The 21,356-nt window shown below is 41.2% G+C and overlaps 1 protein-coding gene and 1 pseudogene across 2 annotated transcripts in view; one reads left to right on the plus strand and one right to left on the minus strand.

The window, feature by feature from the left end:
- Window positions 1-21,356, plus strand: part of LOC117547782 — a 253,890-nt pseudogene that overhangs the window by 154,654 nt on the left and 77,880 nt on the right.
- The window catches only part of LOC117547779 (zinc finger protein 420-like), a 389,236-nt gene that overhangs the window by 116,073 nt on the left and 251,807 nt on the right, over window positions 1-21,356 (minus strand). The window lies entirely within an intron of this gene.

Raw genomic sequence — 21,356 nt, forward strand, 5'->3', positions numbered from 1 at the left:
CTTTCTCAAGAATTTTTGAGAGGAACGGAAGATTGGAAATAGGTCTATAATTGGCTAAAACCTCTGGATCGAGGTTGTGCTTTTTAAGAAGCGGTTTTATCACTGCTACTTTGAATGATTGTGGAACATAGCCTGATAATAAAGACATATTCATAATATTTAATAAAGAAGTGCTAATTAATGGAAAAACTTCCTTCAACAGCTTAGTTGGAATTGGGTCTAACATACACGTTGATGGTTTAGAAGAGAGAATCATTGAATTTAATTGTTCAAGGTTTATGGCTGAAAGCATTCTAGTTTACTATCTAGTGTAATATTAGAACTTACGTTTCCGGGAGCTGTTGATAACACTATACTGGTCAAAGGCAAGAGGTCATTAATTTTGTTTCTAAGAGTAACAATTTTATCGTTAAAAAAGCACATAAAATCATTACTACTGAGTGCTATGGGAATAGAAGGCTCAATCGAGCTGTGGCTTTCTGTCAGCCTGGCTATAGTGCTGAAAAGAAATCTTGCATTATTCTTCTTCTCATCTATTAATGAAGGCTGCTCTCGCTTTACGCAGTGCTTTCTTATATTCATTGAGAGTAATATGCCAAATTAAACGAGATTCTTCAAGTTTAGTGGAACGCCATATCCTTTCAAGTTGTCTCGACTTTTGCTTTATTTTGCGGGTTTCGGCATTATGCCATGGAGCTAATCTATGTTGTTTTATTTTCTTCTTTTTCAAAGAAGCAACAGAGTCTAATTTTATTCGCAGCGCATCTGTAGCACTATCAACAACATGATCAATTTGGGGTGGTGTACATTTTGTATAAGTTTCCTCCCTTACATGCAGACATGCTATCGAGTTAAGTACGTATTAGTGGAATCTCTTCCTTAAATTTGGCTATAGCACTAACAGATAATTTCTGCTGCAGGAGCTTTTGACTAATGCTTTGTAGTCTCGTAACAGTACTTCAAAAGTTACTAAGAAATGGTCGGATAAAGCAGGATTATGCGGTTCGACTAATAGTTGCTCAATTTCAATACCATAAATCAGAACAAGGTCGAGAGTGTGATTATAGCAGTGGGTTGGTTTATTTACACTCTGACAAAAACCAACAGAATCTAATATAGAGTTAAATGCAACAGTAAGGCTATTTTTATCATCGTCAACATGAATATTAAAGTCACCTACGATAATTACTTTATCTGTTTTAAGAACCAAAGTTGATAAAAACTCAGAGAATTCAGATAAGAATTCTGAATAAGGACCTGGTGCACGGTACACTGTAACAAATAAGATTGGCTGCAAAGTTTTCCAGGTCGGATGCGTAAGACTAAAAACGAGACTTTCAAAGGAGGTATAATTTAATTTTGGTTTAGTATTGATAAGTAAACTTGAGTCAAAGATTGCTGCAACTCCACCTCCTCGGCCCACGCCTCGGGCAATATGAGTATTGATATGGCTGGGTGGAGTGGCCTCATTTATGCTGACATATTCTTCATGTCTCAACCAAGTTTCAGTGAGACAGCATATATCAATATTATAATCTGATATTAAATCATTTACCAATATTGCTTTAGATGCTAGAGATCTTATGTTTAAGAGACCACATTTAATATTCCTGTTTTGTTGCACTGTAGTAGTTGTTACATTTACTTTTATTAGGTTATTATGTATGACACCTCTATTAGGTTTTACCTTAACTTGTCCTTGGGCAGACACACACACCGCTAATATTGGGTATTTTATTGGGTTCGGGATTCCTATGGATGACTGCCTAGGAGAGAGCGCAGAGAAGCGTGTAAGACTGCGACTCCGCCTCCTGGTCTCAACTCCAGTTTGTCATGGATTAGGTCCACAAAGCCCTGAAATGTTTGCCGAAATGAGATTTCGTAGGATGCTGCTCATGTCATCTCTTAAAGATGTTTTGCAAGAAACACCAGCCTGTTTACATGGTCTGGTTTCAGAGATGAGCGCAGGCAGGTGACAATATGGCCACCTGTACTGAAGACCCTCAGCCACGCCCCGACACATGGGGTGACGCCGGCCAATCACAAAACTTTGATGCGTTCAAGTGCATTATTCTGGCACAGGAAGATTATGTTATAGGACATTAACGATAAAACAGAATATTGTTGTTCTATTTTTAGACACATCTCGCGATCGACTGGTTGGGCACCCCTGGGCTAGACCATAGGTCTGTTGTGGTCGCAAAGTAGTCAGCTGAAGCCACATCTCTCAACTTCCCCACGGCATTTGTCATATAGTGCAGGCAGCGCAGACCTGCTGAAATAATACCGAGACGGCATCGCGTAACGTTTGTCGAACGTGTTGACAAGTTGCTTAAAGCCCTGGTTGCTAACAGTGCACATATCTTTAGCGATGTAAAATGTAATAGAAAAGTACTTGCAAATAGTGGAAATAGTTTTACCCTTCTTTTTAACGAGTTGCTGCTCTTGTTCTGACATCTTTGCTCGCGCTGAACACTCACAACACATGTCACTCCCACGTGGCCGAGTGGGCTTTTAGGGAGGGGCGAAAGCGCACCCAGCAAAATAATCGTATTTTGTCAATTATGCTGTTTTCATAATCGTCGCAAGCCATAATCGTAATCGCGATTAAAATACGATTAATTGCACAGCCCTACCACAACCTCAGAGATCCTTAAGTTCAGAGTGTGCCCCTTATTGTGCGTGGGCTCCGTCACATGCTGAGTCAGTCCATAGTTATCAAGACAGCCCCTCTGTCCTGGGGGTTGTCAACATGGATGTTAAAATCACCAACACTGACTAGATGGTCAAAGTCAAAACACACTATAGACAGCAGCTCAGTAAAGTCATCAAAAGAAGCTAAGAGCACAGCTGAACTCCCGCAGCCCTGGGGGGCCCCTACATTGGTTGTGATGGCAGATGACAGGGTTTTGTTAACCTTCACAAGTTGCTCTCTACTGGTGAGGAAAGCGGCATACCAGTAAATCAGATATGGATTTACTTCAATTTTGGCCATTTTTGACACCAAGATGTTTGCTTGTATTGTGTTGCTGCTGAGAAGTCTAGGAAGAGGGTTCTTGCATAGGTGTGACGTTTATCTAAATGTTTAGTGATGATATGAACCAGAGTAGCAACAGTACCACCCCCTTGCTTATAGGCAAATTGGTATGGATCAAGTATGTCTTGTCCGTCACAATAGGTTTAGCTGAAGAGGTCATTCCTGTCATGGTTCTCATGGTGTCCCACACTTTTTTGGGGTCTTTGGCTTTAAAAGCATTTCCCAAAAGCTCTCTGTTGCCCCTTTCACACCAGCGCTTTTTCAGCTCCGGCTCGGAGCTGGAGCCTGAAAAGCGCCGGTTTTTCCTGTTCACACCGCAGCGGCGCCAGCTCTTAGCTCCGGAATCCGGTTCACTTCCAGCTCCAAAAAATTGTCGGTCTAGAGGCAAGAGCTTCGGAGCTAAGAGGTGGCGTCGCTTACGTCTCTCTTACGTCGAGGCGTGCAGGAAACTAAACCCACCTCCCCTGAACATGGGTTGACTGTCATGCCTGCCTACAAGCAGTAGTGCTTATAAACACACTTTATAAAGTCAGGCAACACTAACCAGGCTTCGTGTGATTCTTTTTATTTGTACCTTACTTTGACCATCCGTTCACTGTTATTGATCATTGTGGAGAGAGGCAGACGTGTTGTTTTGTATTATAGCAGCTATCGGATGGAATCAATACATGGGCTGCACAGGTTGTCGTGTCCGACTATCACAAGTAGAATCATAATAAAAATACGCCGGTAAAATGTGCCTGGAGAAAACGGTTTATGCCACAATAGGATAGCATTAGCAAGTAGTCAGTTTAGCTTCGGTTGCTATGCTAACATCACCCATTTTATACCAGAGAAACTTTCATAACAGCGTTGTGATACCAAACAGCGTCAATTCAGATTGACACACATTCACTTAGGCTAAGGGGAATTGGGGATATGTATCAGCTGCTTGTGTGAGTCGGACAGTGAATACTTTAGAGCGGCCGCTGCAGTGTGAGCTAACCGGGAGCTAACGGAGGAGAATAAACTCCTGTGGAAGAGCAGCCAACACTGCAGCGGTCGGTAAATGCTGCAGAAACACATTAATAAACAATGAACCACGGCACTCTGGAGCAAAGTATAAGGTTCAGGGCTCGACATTATAAATGGCCCGCTGGCCCGGAAGCACTATTTAGACACCCCGGGCCAGCATAACGTACTTTCCACTTGCCCGCTCGAGCCACTAAAAATATTGTTTTAAAAAAAATGTTTCCTGTGGTATTGATATTTTGACTAGCAATTTTGTTAAATTGTTTCGTTTATCAACGCTACAACATAGCGTTTTGTGAGTCGCTTGTCGTTGTTGGGTGAAAAGCTAACAGCTGTTTGCTGCAGAGCGCAGTGCGAGCAGGCTCCCGTGAGCGGGAGCACGCTCCTTCATTACAGACTATCGCGCCACCTAACCATTCGCCAAAATGTTTTTAATACCAGCGGTAACCGGCCAAGCGCCGTGCAAAAAACAATCTTCAAATAAAAGAAAGTCACCGGAGGAGTTAAAGGAGAGTGTGAGGGAGCATGAGAAGAAGAGGGAGAGAAAGTTTCAGCCAGCTTGATCGATGGAGTTAGCTTCTAGTGGTGCAGTGACGCATCCTAAAACCCTTTTATAATCTATCGGTTAGATTTATGATTCGAAAATGATAAAAGTAGGGTAGACATGTGGAGATTATCCGGCTGAACAAAACGTGCATTTATCAAACAGGTTTGTTTTCCACAGACCTTATTTCCAGCTATTTTCCAAAACCCTGTGGAGAAATCCCATTACTTTTTGTCGAGGGAACCAGCAGCTTACTTCCTGGTTTTATGACGCGTCACTGGCTGCACCTCTCAATATGATGCCAATACAAACAAGGTCTTCTGTCGGCTCTGTACATCAATGCCGACCTATGCTGACAAGTAAGTGAAGAGTAGACAATATAAAGGTATTGGCTATAGGGAAATGTCCCAGCAGTTTAGGATAATGAAGAATCTAATCTATAGCCATTACATTTCTAACTCCTAATGACAGGAAGGCAGAAAGTGCATTATACAAATAATAATACTCATAATAATAGCAGAATCTTTTTAACAATGACCACAATATCATTATTTTAATAAACCAAATATGAGCAATTGAGGAAAACTAGAAAATGCATTTCCTGCAGAAAATGCGTGCGAATGCTGTAAACTGTGAACATTTATGGCTGAATTTAGCTGAAAATGCAGAAAAAGCTGAATATGTTATTAGCTGAATGGTAGCTGCTTTTAGCTAAACAAATGCAGAAAAAGCTTAATATTTAAAAGAAAAGGTATAAACAACAACATGTATAGCCTTGATGTCCTGAAATAGCTGAATAATGTAATAGTTGAATGGGTTCTGCAGCTGAAAATAGGCTGAAGGAGTTAAATATCAGATGTAAGTAGTAGTGAATTAAGATGAGAAAAGAAAGTAAAAAGGCTTGGGAAACTTTTGAACTAACTTGATGGTGAATGATCTGTCGCCATGGCAACGCATTTGATGACATCCCATAATACTCTTAGATGTGTTGATGGCTGCATTGTTACCAAACCTGTGAAGTTCTGGGCTGTTTGGAGTATTTTCACTGAAGTTGAGAAAACCGTGTTTCAAGGCGAGCATTGTGTTGCCATGGCAACGGCATTTGAAGAAATCTCAAAACTGTCCCGAAGATGTCTTCACAGCTGGACTGTTGAAGTCTGCTGCATGTCAGTTGGAGTGATGACATCCTCGTGTTCCATTACACAGGTGTTTATATTTGAACTAACGAGCTCTGTAGAGATCACAGGTTTCCATTGTTCTGAATGAGAGATGAACCTCTTACATGTGAACGTTTTGTGGAAGAACCGTAACAGATATCTGTGAAATTTCAAAACGTGAAGCATGTCAAGGAAGTTGAGTATCTGAAGTGTAATTTTTGTGTAGTTTTGGGTTAATAATGTGGCCTTTTTGGCAGTTTAACTAAAGGTGTGCGGCTGATACCAGGAGGAAATATCTGCCTGAAATTACAATGGGCTTCAATGGAGGAATGTTGAACGTTTTTGTCACTTCATGCCCTCAAGAGGCATTTTCTTTAATATTTTTTCTTATTTTTTATTTATTTTCCAACCTAGGAGAGATTTTCCTACATTTTCCATGAAAAAATATGTCTGAGGAGTGTAGGGTTTGGGAAGTATGGCAAGTTTAAAACATTTTTGGGGGAGAATTTTGAGCTGTCCTGCACTCTGTTTTGAGATCAAAGCACTCTAGAGTTAATGAGCTGCTCCATCCACTCTAATGTAAAAATCTTAAAAAGGCCTCTCTACCAAGCTCCAAACTAAATTCAATATCTCAAAAAGTTGAAAATATATCAAAATTCTTTTATACAAGTTTTATAGCTGAAGGTATTGTGATCATTTGAAAGTTGGAATGAAGTGTCTGGCTGAAATTATGTGGAAGGAGATGCATTTGGTGCAAAGTGTAGGAAAAGTGGATTTGAAGGCATCTCCCATTGACTTCAATGTTACAAAAATAGTTTAAAAAGCTGAATATTTCAAAAGGTATGAAATATTTTGAAAAAGTGGAAAGTTTTTTATCAATTGCTGAGAAGGCTGAATAGTTTAATATTTGAATGGTTTCTGTAGCCGAAAGTAAGCTGAAGTTATGGAGAGCTAATGTATTGGCTGATTTGAAGGCTCTTCCCATTGACTTCAATGTAAAAAAAAGAGTTTAAAAAGCTGAAGATTTCAAAAAGTATAAAATATTTTGAAAAAGTTGAAGGTTTCCCATCGATTCCTGAACAGGCTGAATAGTTTAATATTTGAATGGTTTCTGTAGCTGAAAATAAGCTGAAGTTATGGAGTGCCAAAGTATTGGCTGAAATAATAAGAGGAAGAAGAATAAAGTTTTGAAGTACTATAGTGGAATGCTGTAAACAGCATTCGCACTAATGAGGAAGAACTGATTGTTCAAATGTTGTAGTACAAGTAGTAATGTAGTTAGTGCATAAATTACTATTGCAACAAATGTGTTAATTTTCTTCATTATTAATCGATTTTGTGGTTACAATGGTGGGGCCAGTGATAATACAATTCCACCGGCCCGGAGGGCCAGTGGCTTTTTACCCTTAATGTCTACCCCTGAGGTTGGAGAAGTCGTTATTCAATTTATTCTGGCTTCGTGTGATTAAAACCAACACGATCATCGACCCGACGTAGTTCCCCGTTGTTGTTGTTGTGAGCGCCGTAATGCCGTTGGGGAGCAAATCAGCGATGTAAACGGTGACGTCATGACGCAGCAGCGGCAGCACCAGTCGGGTGCTGGGCGGTGTGAACAGAGCGGGAGCAGAAAAGGGAAACCGGAGCTGAACCAGAAAAGCTCTAGCTCGGAGCTAGAAAGGGAAAAGCGCTGGTGTGAAAGCCGCATGTGGGCCAGTTTTGATTACCTCAATTTGACTTTCAGTTCTTTCTCTGTCTAAGTGAACTTTTTTTAATGTCCTTAGTCACATATGATTCATTACTTGGATAGATTTGTATTTCTTTAGTGGGAACACAGAAGTTAATATAGTCTTTAGGGATGCTCCGATCGATCGGTCTTACACACAGAGAGAGAGAGAGATACAAAATAAAGTAAGAAATCATTCCAATGTGTAGTATAGGACAGTAAACAGTTTAAAAGGTGAGTGATTAGTAATGCATAAATAAAAAGAAAGAATGCTACCTAGGTAACATAAGATAAGAATACTAGTGCTGTCAAAATTATCGCGTTAACGGCGGTAATTAATTTTTTGAATTAATTGCGTTAAAATATTTAACGCATTTAACGCATGTGCAGAATGGCCCGCCCCATACGTGCCACCAGTGGCAGCGCCAGGGTATGGCTGGGGTAGGCTACACCCATACCAAGAACTGGCTTAGCCCCACCATGAAAAATGATATTAAATTAAGCAAAAATAAAGTCTGCCAACTCGCGCGGAGTAAATTGTACAGACAGCAGTTAGTAAGATTGATTTCAGTAGCCACGGTTTTGAAAACTTTTGTCACGTAGTGATCGTCTTCTCAATAGAACATCTTTGATAACGGCATGGTGTTGTTGCAGGAAGTCCCGACGGAGAATACTTTTGCTGTAGTACAGGGGTGCACTGCACATAACTGGTTCGCAGGTTATGTGCGTAATCTGAAATGCGTACCGTCACTTGTGTCACAAAGCGCATTTGCGTACCGACGTACTTGTGAAGCTTTTCCAGAAGGCGGTTAGATCACTGGACGACAGAGTCGGTCTCCGTGTGCACACACAGGGCTGCTGTTACGGAGCGTCCACACTACAGCTTCAAAAAAAGCTTGGAGCTGGGCGTGTCTGAAGCTTGGGGATTTTATTCAAGCAACGCGACTAACAACCAATCACATGAATCTCCCGCCCCCGACATACAAAGCAAACCCCCCCGGGGATTTTATGGGAGCAATATATATATATAAACTCCCCAAACAGGCGAAAACCTACCAGTTTCACCCACTGTCTCTGCCACCTCCCTCCATGCCTGGTTCCTCCGGTTTGTATCCCGGTAGGTGAAGAGGGTCTGGTCATACAAAACCGGGTGATTTGCTACGGCGATAATTAGTTTCTCCTCCATCTTTTTTTGAAATATAGAAATGAACGGCGGGATATCGCTCCCAGCTTAGACGCGGTTTGATTGGCTACGGCTTGACCTGTCAGATTTTCCGAAACGGGATTTGATTGGCTGGCGCTGGCTACTCCGGCGTCTCCGGCGGAGACGGACCGCTATGCTACCCACAATTCAGTTCGGCGAAAAGCGAGGCAACGTGACGTCACCCCATTCAAAGTGAATTGGCAGATTGAAGCTGTCGACGCTTTGTGTGGACGGGCCGTTAACGTCGGTCTGTACAACGGAATTGTGCCAAAACTACGCCAACTCGACTTTCCTGAAGTACTTCCCCGTTGATAGAAATCAACACGTAATGAATTAAGACCCCACGGTTTGATGATTGATAGGTGTGTGGGTTGTCTTTCATTTTGACACGCAGAAAAATGTTATAATAAACATAGATCCTGTATGTTAAATGGATATATCCGCCTTCTTTCATTTATCTTTCCATTCCCACAACAATATACATAAATAAATGGCATATTTTGGACATAGTTCGAATGGTGATTAATCATGATTAATTAATTTTTAAGCTGTGATTAATCTGATTAAAAATGTTAATCGTTTGACAGCCCTAAAGAATACACAAGTTTAAATGATTTGTTATTGGTTGTGATCATATTCTAAAGATGTTTGGATTATTGAAAAGTATACAGCTCCTTTTCATAGAGTGTTGAGAGATGTATCCATAAATTAATTTTGTGCTCAAAGTGCACCAGATTGATGCATTTAACTTCAACATTTTTAAAAAATCATAAAAAGTTTTTTCACTGAAAACGGGTCCCACAGACCAAAACAGCACACAAAGGTTAAAGGTAAGCATATAATAATGTTAAAATGTGCTAAATATATACACTGCAAAAAAACTGAAAAAGAGGAGTAAAAGTAGCTCACAACTTGTTTAATTTTTTTGAAAGTAGCTCTCATCCTAAAAAAGGTTGGAGACCCCTGTTATACAACGATACATTTGACCATTTTAAGCTTGGCCTACCATTTTATTGGAGCGGCGAGGAACAGGTGGGGCTTGAAAAGGCCCACCTATTCAAAGTGGGGAATGCCAGAAAAAGTTTGAGAACCATGTGTGTCCATGTTGTTGCTCTATGAGCGCAGGTTTGTGAGAATGATGGATGAAAGTGGTGGCCGGCTGAATCTCCGCCGTAGGCGATTCTGAACGCCTCCCCTCCTTCCTCGTCTCTTTTTCCTGGTGTTTCTAAGTGGCTCCCGAGGGATTTCATCCAATATCGAAGAGCACAGGTGGCTTGGTGTATTCGTAGGAAGCCGATCGCATTGTAGCTCTAGCATAGCCTCGCGGCTGTAGCAGCGTAGAGGCCGGGGCTCCTCGCCATACCTGTTCGTGCTGTCACTCAGGTGTGTCTTGGAAAGTTGAATGGCCAGACATGGTCTACAGAAGGCAAATGTAATCCACAGGATCAAAAGCATGGTCTCTCAAAATGACGTTTCATACAGACACAACAAAGTTTAGACGATAATTAGACCAACAATAACTAAAACAAGACGAACGGAGCATACTGAGACTCGCAGTGACAGGATGCTGTCTCCAGTATACCAGGGGTGGGAGTAAGTCATACATGTGCAAGTCTCAAGTTACTGGGGTGAGAGTCAAGCAAGTCAAGTCCTAAGAAATCCTGATGAATAACCCCAGTTTCCGCATTTAAATCAGTTAAAAGACAGTGGTTATGAAACTAGTTTTATTTTCAACATTAACAACAATGGAGAGTGGGGCTCTGAAATCATAAAACAGGCAATGGGGGGAATAATTGAGCAGTTCAGTGTGTGTGTATAGAGGTGCACGTGGTTAAAACGTAGCAGCCTGCGGTCGCTCGTTAGCTGTTCTAATTAAGGTAAACACAGTGAAGGCACAGCTCTTTGCAGCTGGTGCTGCTCTTCTGAGATTCTGCTGAGTTACACGTTACTGCCTCCTGGTGCTGCAGAGATTTCATGAAGTGAAGGAGGTTTTTCTTCTATAAAACATCTGTGGGCAGCAGATACTGTGAGTCACAGACATGAATACATAGGTCAAGGCAGACTGGTTCACAGACACTCCTGTTTTGCCGATCCGGTGCTTGAACAAATAACTCTACACCCCTGGCTGAAATGTCCCTAAAATGAAGTCCGAGTTTGAAATGTATCTCAAATAATGTATGTATTTCCCCACATAAACATAACAGTCTGCAATGAAACGGCTGTCTCCTGTGCGCTCCACTTCCTACTTTCTCCTGCAAACGAGATACTTTCACTCTCTTTTTTTTTTCATTGCCCTCCAGGGGCTTAGTACAATGCAAATATTTTATTTTGAAAAGTAAAGTCCTTTCGAGTCATCTGTCTCACGCCTAAGTCAAGTCTCAAGTCATGAATTCAAAGTCAAGTCGAGTCTTTTATCAATGTTAGTCAAGCAAGTCTCAAGTAAAAAAATATGCGAGTCAAGTCATGTGACTCGAGTCCCCCACCTCTGGTATATACTTTGGTTAGAATATAGCTGTATTACTGTATCAAATATAATAAACACAAACAGTTGATAAGTAGTATTTTGTTAACTCAAGGTTTATATTAAGTGAGTTTTTATTGTGTTAACTTGTGTATTTATGCTTTTTAGATTGACTTTCTCTTTTTCTCTGTCGTCTGTTCTAGAAACCGAAAGGAAGAGAGAGAAGTCACAGCTGTCAGCAATGTGAAAAGTCCTTTACAACATCTCGAAATGTAAAGACCCACCTGCTTATTCACACAGGAGAAAAACCGTATAGCTGTGAAGAGTGTGGGAAAACTTTCACTCAATCAAGTGCTCTCAAATCACACCAACGTATTCATACTGGAGAAAAACCTTACAGCTGTGAAGAGTGTGAGAAAACTTTCACTACATCAAGTTATCTCAAAACACATCAACGTATTCATACTGGAGAAAAACCTTACAGCTGTGAAGAGTGTGGGAAAACTTTCACTACATCAGGTTATCTCAAAACACATCAGCGTATTCATACTGGAGAAAAACCTTACAGGTGTGAAGAGTGTGGGACAACTTTCAATACATCAGGTGCTCTCACATCACATCGCCGTATTCATACTGGAGAAAAACCGTACTGGTGTGAAGAGTGTGGGAAAACGTTCACTAGATCAGATGCTCTCAAAACACATCAACATATTCATACTGGAGAAAAACCTTACAGCTGTGAAGAGTGTGGGACAACTTTCACTACATCAAGTTATCTCAAAACACATCAACTTATTCATACTGGAGAAAAACCTTACAGCTGTGAAGAGTGTGGGAAAACTTTCACTACATCAGGTTATCTCAAAACGCATCAACATATTCATACTGGAGAAAAACCGTACTGGTGTGAAGAGTGTGGGAAAACGTTCACTAGATCAGGTAATCTCAAAACACATCAACGTATTCATACTGGAGAAAAACCTTACAGGTGTGAAGAGTGTGGGACAACTTTCACTCAATCAAATGCTCTCAAAACACATCAACGTATTCATACTGGAGAAAAACCTTACAGCTGTGAAGAGTGTGGGAAAAGTTTCACTACATCAGGTGCTCTCATGTCACATCAACATATTCATACTGGAGAAAAACCGTACTGGTGTGAAGAGTGTGGGACAACTTTCACTACATCAGGTGCTCTCACATCACATCAACATATTCACACTGGAGAAAAAACGTACTGGTATGTGTGAAGTAAAAACTTCTTTGCAGCAATGTTGAGCCAATCATGAAATGAGGGAAACTGGATTCGCCTTAGTCAATACACTGATATTTATTGAGAGACAAAACGGCCGGAGAGATCGCAGTATATTACAGTTCTCATGTAAGATACCAGCAAACTCCGAAGACAAAGGAGCCAGGAACACATCTATACATGAGAAGAGGAGGGCCCTAAAACACGCGGGTTTTCCTTTAATGCATGCCAGATGTCGAGACAAAGACTCGTTGCATTGCAAACCCACATGAGCCAAGCTTCTCCCCCACAGGATATCAGATGACCTCTTGACCTGTGTCTTCCTGAGAAGCTACACAGGATCACATTACAGGCAGGAATATATGCGGTTTACCAAAAAGCATAACTTTGTGATTAACATTGTACAGAAAGACTGAGGACCTCTAGATACACAGATCATATTAAAATATTCTCTCACAGTATGAAGAGTGTGGGACAACTTTCACTACATCAGGTGCTCTCAAATCACATCTTCGTGTTCACACACTCTTAAAACCATAGTGGTGTTAAGAGTGTGGGAAAACTTTTTCTTAATGTATTCACCTTAAAGTCCATGAGCGAGTTTCACTGTTCATTAATCTGCCGAGTAGTTTCTCCAATAATCTGTTTGTTTAATAAAATGTTGTGACTTTAAACTTTGATTGGGATGTTTTTGATAGTTCCTGTTGAGTTAGCAGTCTGTTCTGGTCTAAAAGAACCAATGATTCATGTATTTTGAACACATTTACGATGTTTTCAGTTTGATCCTATTCTCTTGCTAAAATGATCAGACTACCAAAAATAAAATGGCCTTAGAAACAGACTCGCAACCCTGCATATCCGTTGTGTTTTGCAGCATATTATAAACATGTCATTCCCTTATTTTCAAATACCACAGGTTGTGTAGTGATGTATTTGAGGTGTACTGTCAAATAAAATAAAAAGTTTATTTCTAAAGCACGTTTAAAAGCGATTTTTGGTCGGGCCAAAGTGCTGTACATGTAATAAATACTACAATCACATTACTACAATCACAATAAAAGACAATAAATTACAACAGATATATAAAAAAACACAGGGAAAAGTCAGGAGTCGTGCTCCGCTCTGACTAAAAGGCCAGGGAGAAGAATTGTGTTTTAAGAGTAGATTTAAAAACCCCCAGGGTCTGGGCCGACCTCACATGGAGGGGCAGAGTGTTCCAGAACCTAGGGCCAGCTGCTGCAAAGGCTCGGTGCCCTCGGGTTTTGAGCCTGGTCTTGGGCACTATCAGCAGCAGCTGGTCAGCAGACCTTAAAGCTCTGGCTGGGGTGTAGCGCTGGAGGAGTTCAGCTATGTAGGCTGGAGCCAGCCCATTTAGTGCTTTAAAAACAAATAAAAGGAGTTTAAAATCAATTCTGAACCGAATTGCAAGCCATTGCAGTGAGGCCAGAATTGGGATGATGTGGTCACGCTTTTTGTGGTCAGTCAGAAGACGTGCAGCTGCGTTCTGCACTAGCTGCAGGCGTCTAATTTACGCCTGGTCCATACCCATGTACAGAGCGTTGCAGTAGTTCAACCTCGAGGTAACAAAGGCGTTAATAAACCTTTCCACGTCTTTAAAAGATAAAAACGACTTGGTCTTGGCCAATAGTTGTATTTAAAAAAAGAAAGAAAAAAAAGCAGGTTTTGACTACGCTGCTGACCTGCTTATCGAATTTAAAAGCGCTATTGAAGGTCACTCCAAGGTTCGTGACAGAGGGGAGGATATTATTTTTGAGGGAGCCCAGAATATCAACCTGGGAAGCTGGAGGTTGGGGTCCAAAAAAGATAACCTCAATCTTGCTCTCATTGAGGTTGAGGAAATGTTGACTCAGCCAGGATTTGATCTCTGCTAAGCAGTCCATCAATAGCTGTAATGAGTTGACATTTGAATTGAGTGGCAGATAGATCAGGGGATATTGTGGTTTGTGAGAATTAAACCTATGTACAGTAGAAAAATGATGGGGCCCAAAATCGAGCCTTGGGGAACCCCACAGGTAAGAGGGGCTTTGGCAGAGGAGAAGGCACCTAGCTGCACTGAGAAGCTACGGTCTGTCAGGTAGGACCTGAAGCATGCAAGGGCAGAGCCTGTGATGCCAGCGGACTGTTCAAGCCGTGACAACAGGATGCTATGGTCCACAGTGTCGAAGGCAGCAGTCAGGTCTAACAGCACCAGGACAGCTGGGCTACCTGAGTCGGCGGCTAGGAGCAGGTCATTAAAAACTCTTAAAAGGGCTGTTTCAGTGCTGTGCATGGGGTTTGAAGCCAAACTGAAACTTTTCATGGATGCCATGCATGGTTAAAAAAGACTACTTGCTCCAGGGCTTTAGATAAAAAAGGTAGCTGGGAGATGGGCCTAAAATGTGCGAGAATGGAAGGGTCGGGATTTTTCTTTTTAAGTAGTGGCTACACCATGGCATGTTTGAAGGCAGCTGGGACACATCCTGAGCTAAGAGAGGTATTTATAAGTAATACATTGTGTTGCCATGGCAACGGCATTTGAAGAAATCTCAACTGTCCCGAAGATGTCTTCACAGCTGGACTGTTGAAGTCAGCTGCATGTCAGTTGGAGTGATGACATCATCGTGTTCCATTACACAGGTGTTTATAGTTGAACTAATGAGCTCTGTAGAGATCACAGGTTTCCATTGTTCTGAATGAGAGATGAACCTCTTACATGTGAACGTTTTGTGGAAGAACTGTAACAGATATCTGTGAAATTTCAAAACGTGAAGCATGTCAAGGAAGTTGAGTATCTGAAGTGTAATTTTTGTGTAGTTTCGGGTTAATAATGTGGCCTTTTTGGCAGTTTAACTAAAGGTGTGCGGCTGCTACCGTGAGGAAATATCTGCCTGAAATTACAATGGGCTTCAATGGAGGAATGTTGAACGTTTTTGTCACTTCATGCCCTCAAGAGGCATTTTGTTTAATATTTTCTTTTTTTTTTTTTTTTTTTTTTTCAACCAAGGAGAGGTTTTCCTACGTTTTCCATGAAAAAATATGTCTGAGGAGTATAGGGTTTGGGAATTATGGCAAGTTTAAAACATTTTTGGGGGAGAATTTCGAGCTGTCCTGCACTCTGTTTTGAGATCAAAGCACTCTAGAGTTAACGAGCTGCTCCATCCACTCTAATGTTAAAATCTGAAAAAGGCCTCTCTGCTAAGCTAAGCTCCAAACTAAATTCAATATCTCAAAAAGTTTAAAAGATATCAAAAAGAAAAGTCAAGTTTGAATAGCTGAAGGTCTTGTGATCATTTGAAAGTTGGAATGAAGTGTCTAGCTGAAAGTATGTGGAAGGAGTAGCATTTGGCGCAAGGTGTTGGAAAACAGGATTTGAAGGCATCTCCCATTGACTTCAATGTTAAAAAAATAGTTTAAAAAGCTGAATATTTCAAAAGGTATGAAATATTTTGAAAAAGTTGAAGGTTTCCCATCGATTCCTGAACAGGCTGAATAGTTTAATATTTGAATGGTTTCTGTAGTTGAAAATATCCTGAAGTTATGGAGAGCCGAAGTATTGGCTGAAATAAGGGGAATAAAGATTTGAAGCACTATAGTGGAATGCTGTAAACAGCATTCGCACTAACTAGAAAATGCATTTCCTGCAGAAAATGCGTGTGAATGCTTTAAACTGTGAATATTTATGGCTGAATTTAGCTGAAAATGCAGAAAAAGCTGAATATGTTATTAGCTGAATGGTAGCTGCTTTTAGCTAAACAAATGCAGAAAAAGCTTAATATTTAAAAGAAAAGGTGTAAAAAAGGTATAAACAACAACATGTATAGCCTTGATGTCCTGAAATAGCTGAATAATGTAATAGTTGAATGGGTTCTGCAGCTGAAAATAGGCTGAAGGAGTTAAATATCAGATGTAAGTAGTAGTGAATGAATTTGTATTAAGATGAGAAAAGAAAGTAAAAAGGCTCGGGAAACTTTTGAACTGACTTGATGGTGAATGATCTGTTGCCATGGCAACGGCATTTGATGACATCCCATAATACTCTTAGATGTGTTGATGGCTGCATTGTTACCAAACCTGTGAAGTTTTGGGCCATTTCGGGTATTTTCACTGAAGGTATGAGAAAACCGTGTTTCATGGTGAGCATTGTGTTGCGATGGCAACAGCATTTGAAGAAATCTCAAAACTGTCCCGTAGATGTCTTCACAGCTGGACTGTTAGCACACGTGAAGTTTGAGCACTCTTTGAACATTTGCATAGGAGTTATAGTGACATCATATTTTATGGCGAGGGATGCGTTTCCATGGAAACGGCATATGGTGAGATCTCAGATTTGGCGTAGAGCTGTTGAGGCATGGACCGGTGATATACAAGTGAAGATTGGGGGACGATTCGACCGTGTCCATTGGACTTATAGCGACATCAGGTTTTATGGCGAGGAATGGGTTTCCATGGAAACGGCATATGGTGAGATCTCAGATTTGGCGTAGAGCTCTTGAGGCATGGACCGGTGATATACAAGTGAAGATTGGGGGACGATTAGACAGTGTCGATTGGACTTACAGCCTCATCGTGTTTCATGGCGAGTGGTCTGTCACCATGGCAACGACATTTGATGACACCCCATACTACGCTTAGATGCATTGATGGCTGCATCGTTATCAAACCTGTGAAGTTCTGGGCTGTTTGGAGTATTTTCACTGAAGCTATGAGAAAACCGTGTTTCAAAGCGAGCATTGTGTTGCCATGGCAACGATATTTGAAGAAATCTCAAAACTGTCCCGAAGATGTCTTCACGGCTGGACTGTTGAAGTCAGCTGCATGTCAGTTGGAGTGATGACATCATCGTGTTCCATTACACAGGTGTTTATAGTTGAGCTAACGAGCTCTGTAGAGATCACAGGTTTCCATTGTTCTGAATGAGAGATGAACCTCTTACATGTGAACGTTTTGTGGAAGAACCGTAACAGATATCTGTGAAATTTCAAAACGTGAAGCATGTCAAGGAAGTTGAGTATCTGAAGTGTACTTTTTGTGTAGTTTCGGGTTTATAATGTGGCCTTTTTGGCAGTTTAACTAAAGGTGTGCGGCTGCTACCGTGAGGAAATATCTGCCTGAAATTACAATAGGCTTTAATGGAGGAATGTTGAACGTTGTTCTCTCTTCATGCCCTCAAGAGGCATTTTGTTTAATATTTTTTCTTAATATTTTTTTTATTTTCCAACCAAGGGGAGGTTTTCCTACGTTTTTCATGAAAAAATATGTCTGAGGAGTGTAGGGTTTGGGAATTATGGCAAGTTTAAAAAATTTTTATTTTGCCAGCTGTATTCACCTTGCAGGTGCAGCTATGTGGCTTTTATCCTGGATCAAGTGTTTAAGTCATGGATGTTTAAAGTTTAACTTCTTCATATGTCTAATATTATAGTTGACTTTTCATTCAGGAAGTATGACGCTGCGCTGTCAGTATGCTTCTCCATGTTTGCGATTGGTCGGATGCTCCAGATACCACCCCTTTCATGTGAACGCGCACCTAACTATAGGACACGGCTGGCTTGAGCGATCCACTTGATAACCCGCGTCGTAGTACAGTTTAGCGACAGCGAGTATGTTTTGGATTAGGCCAACCGGCTAACTCAAACATATCCAGGTTAGGAAAATCCAGTTTCGTAGTACAGGCCTCTGCTGTCAGACAATCAGCTGTGCGGCGTCATCACAAACGGACGTCGCTTCACGTGACGCTCCGGAGGAAAGGACGTCCCATTGCTCTTAAAACTAATTTCCCTGCTTCTCATGGATGTATAATAAGAACTGGATACAGCGTGGGAGGCGGGGCCTCATTCATTCCTATGAGACTTGCTCATTGGCGCATGATGATAAAATGGCCCAATTTTTGAGAGAGTGAAACGTCACAGATTACCCGGCATGCCTGAGAAGTACCCGTATGTGCACTCATAGCGCATGCGCAACTTTAACCAAAATGCTCGTTCACGTCAAGCACGTCAATTTGCGTACACGTAACAGCACCGCACGTTCATGACAATAGTTTGTTGTTATCATGGATTTGATATTAACGAGGCGGCAGCTAGCGGCTAGCTAGTAATTATGCTAATGTCACATCAATCGTTATGTACTTATATTACGCTGTAACAGGATCTAGTGATATCCAACAGAGCTTCATTTAGCATGAAAGAATGATTGCACTGTATATATATATATATACTTATACTTATATATATATATACTTATATATATATACTTATATATATATTAGTGCTGTCAAAATTATCGCGTTGACGGCGGTAATTAATTTTTTGAATTAATTGCGTTAAAATATTTAACGCATTTAACGCATGTGCAGAATGGCCCGCCCCATACGTGCCACCAGTGGCAGCGCCAGGGTATGGCTGGGGTAGGCTACACCCATACCAAGAAATGGCTTAGCCCCACCATGAAAAATGATGTTAAAGTAAGCAAAATAAAGTCTGCCAACTCGCGCGGAGTAAATTGTACAGACAGCAGTTAGTAAGATTGATTTCAGTAGCCACGGTTTTGAAAACTTTTGTCACGTAGTGATCGTCTTCTCAATAGAACATCTTTGATAACGGCGTGGTGTTGTTGCAGGAAGTCCCGACGGAGAATACTTTTGCTGTAGTACAGGGGTGCACATAACTGGTACGTGGGTTATGTGCGTAATCTGAAATGCGTACCGTCACTTGTGTCACAAAGCGCATTTGCGTACCGACGTACTTGTGAAGCTTTTCCAGAAGGCGGTTAGATCACCGGACGACAGAGTCGGTCTCCGTGTGCACAGACAGGGCTGCTGTTAACGTCGGTCTGTACAACGGAATTGTGCCAAAACTACGCCAACCGGCTGCGGAGGGAGACTTCCCCCCCTTCACTGGAGAACTGAGCTAAAACAGCTGATCACAACGTTCACACTCTGTGGTCAAGAAGTAGGCCTACTCCACTAGCCGCCGCCCCCGACTTTCCTGAAGTACTCCCCCGTTGATAGAAATCAACACGTAATGAATTAAGACCCCACGGTTTGATGATTGATAGGTGTGTGGGTTGTCTTTCATTTTGACACGCAGAAAATGTTATAATAAACATAGATACTGTATGTTAAATGGATATATCCGCCTTCTTTCCATTCCCACAACAATATACATAAATAAATGGCATATTTTGGAAAATAGTTCGAATGGTGATTAATCATGATTAATTAATTTTTAAGCTGTGATTAATCTGATTAAAATTTGTAATCGTTTGACAGCCCTAATATATATATATATACTTATAATAATAAGTAATATTAACTTTATTTAATACAACATTTACGGTACAAGATGTAATCATACAGCCCATGTAGTATGATAATGAATTATAGCAAACATGTGCAATATATCCATTATTACAGCTCCGTGGGATGGCAGTAAGACGATATGGGTCCGTTCTTATTGTGCATCCATGGGTAAAGATAAACGCAACTCACATTGGTTTTTCAAACAGCATCTCTGTAAACTACGTGTATTCACTGAATTTCACTCTCTGCCTTTAACGGCTCGTTGTAGCTCCAATAGCTCCAGCCCCCACCCACCCTGTGGGCACAGTGTGCTCTGATTGGTCGGGACACGTAACATGAACGTGCCGGGCGGCGCGGTCCCGTGGGTTAGATGCGCGTTCATAATGCAGAGGGAAATAACTCTCAGAATAACGTTATTAGCACATTATTACAACTTGAGGAACGAATGTTTTTAATAAGGGCTTTTCAAGTGTTCATACTGGGTAGTTTATTTAGTTAAAAAAAAATTATCCAACGATTTACAGACCACTCTTTCCCCATGTAAGTCAATGGGAAAAAGTGTTTCCGGGCCTGGCAACCAAACGGAAGTGTAGTACCGCCCTTTGGCCAGCACGAATATTTTCACCTGAGTCCGGCGCACTTCCTGGGGGCTTGGTTGCGTTCCAATAGTCCATTTATCTTCCTCACCAAGTGAAATGACCCGGAAGTACGTCAGTGGCAGCCATGATAAGTGCCGTTCCAATTCTCCAAATGAAAGGAAAGGAGGTTTCAAACTTCCTTTATAACCTCCTTTAGCTTAGGAACCACTGGACCTCCCTTGACGAAAGGAGAGGAGAAAATGCTTTCCCACAATGCATTGCAGCCGCAGCATTTGCCGTCACTCAACAGTCGGCCGTTCACGGAAACAACCGATTATGACCGATAAATGATATCATGAAAGTTACGGTGCTTATTAAGCTTTTTAAAACGTATGTGCTAAGTTGCCAAAGTGCTTTGTTTTGAACGTTCATCAGTATTATAATCAAAAAGAGAAATATGAACGTTAGTTTTTACTGAAATTATCAAATAAAGTCAACATCTCACAGTCTTTACTGTGCTGTGGCGTTTGTTCAACTTTTAAAAGATGTTTGAATGGTGATATACACAGTGATAGATGTTAAGGACTAACGTTTATAATGAATACATTTGTATTGATTTTAAGATATTTTCATAGTTCATACAATCATACGTATTGGGATCATTTGTATTAATGTGGACCGGAGGGAGAGGGTGACGAGCATAAGTTTCACTTTCCTTTTTTATTTCAATTCCAACTTTGGTCATGAAGAATATGTTTCTCTGTTGTCCACGTTCATAAAGCATAAAGCAACAGCATCAGAGCACGGTGCAGAGTCTCTAGATGAGTTTACAGTAGTCCCTCCTTCTCAGTGGCGTTTCTAGGTGTACAAAACTGGGGGGGCAGAAAGAGGTCGGGAGAGAGAGAGATAGGGGGGGGACAGAGAGAGGGAGGAGAGAGAGAGGGGGGACAGAGAGAGGGGGGGAGGAGAGAGAGAGGGGGAGTGTCAAATTACATACTGAAGACCACAGGAGCAACACTGAGCGCATACATTTACGTACACAGCGTGGGGATGTCATAGTAATGCACCTTCATACATGGAGTAAAGGTCACC

Source organism: Gymnodraco acuticeps, unplaced genomic scaffold (genome assembly GCF_902827175.1).
Source record: "Gymnodraco acuticeps unplaced genomic scaffold, fGymAcu1.1, whole genome shotgun sequence".
NCBI lineage: Eukaryota > Metazoa > Chordata > Actinopteri > Perciformes > Bathydraconidae > Gymnodraco > Gymnodraco acuticeps.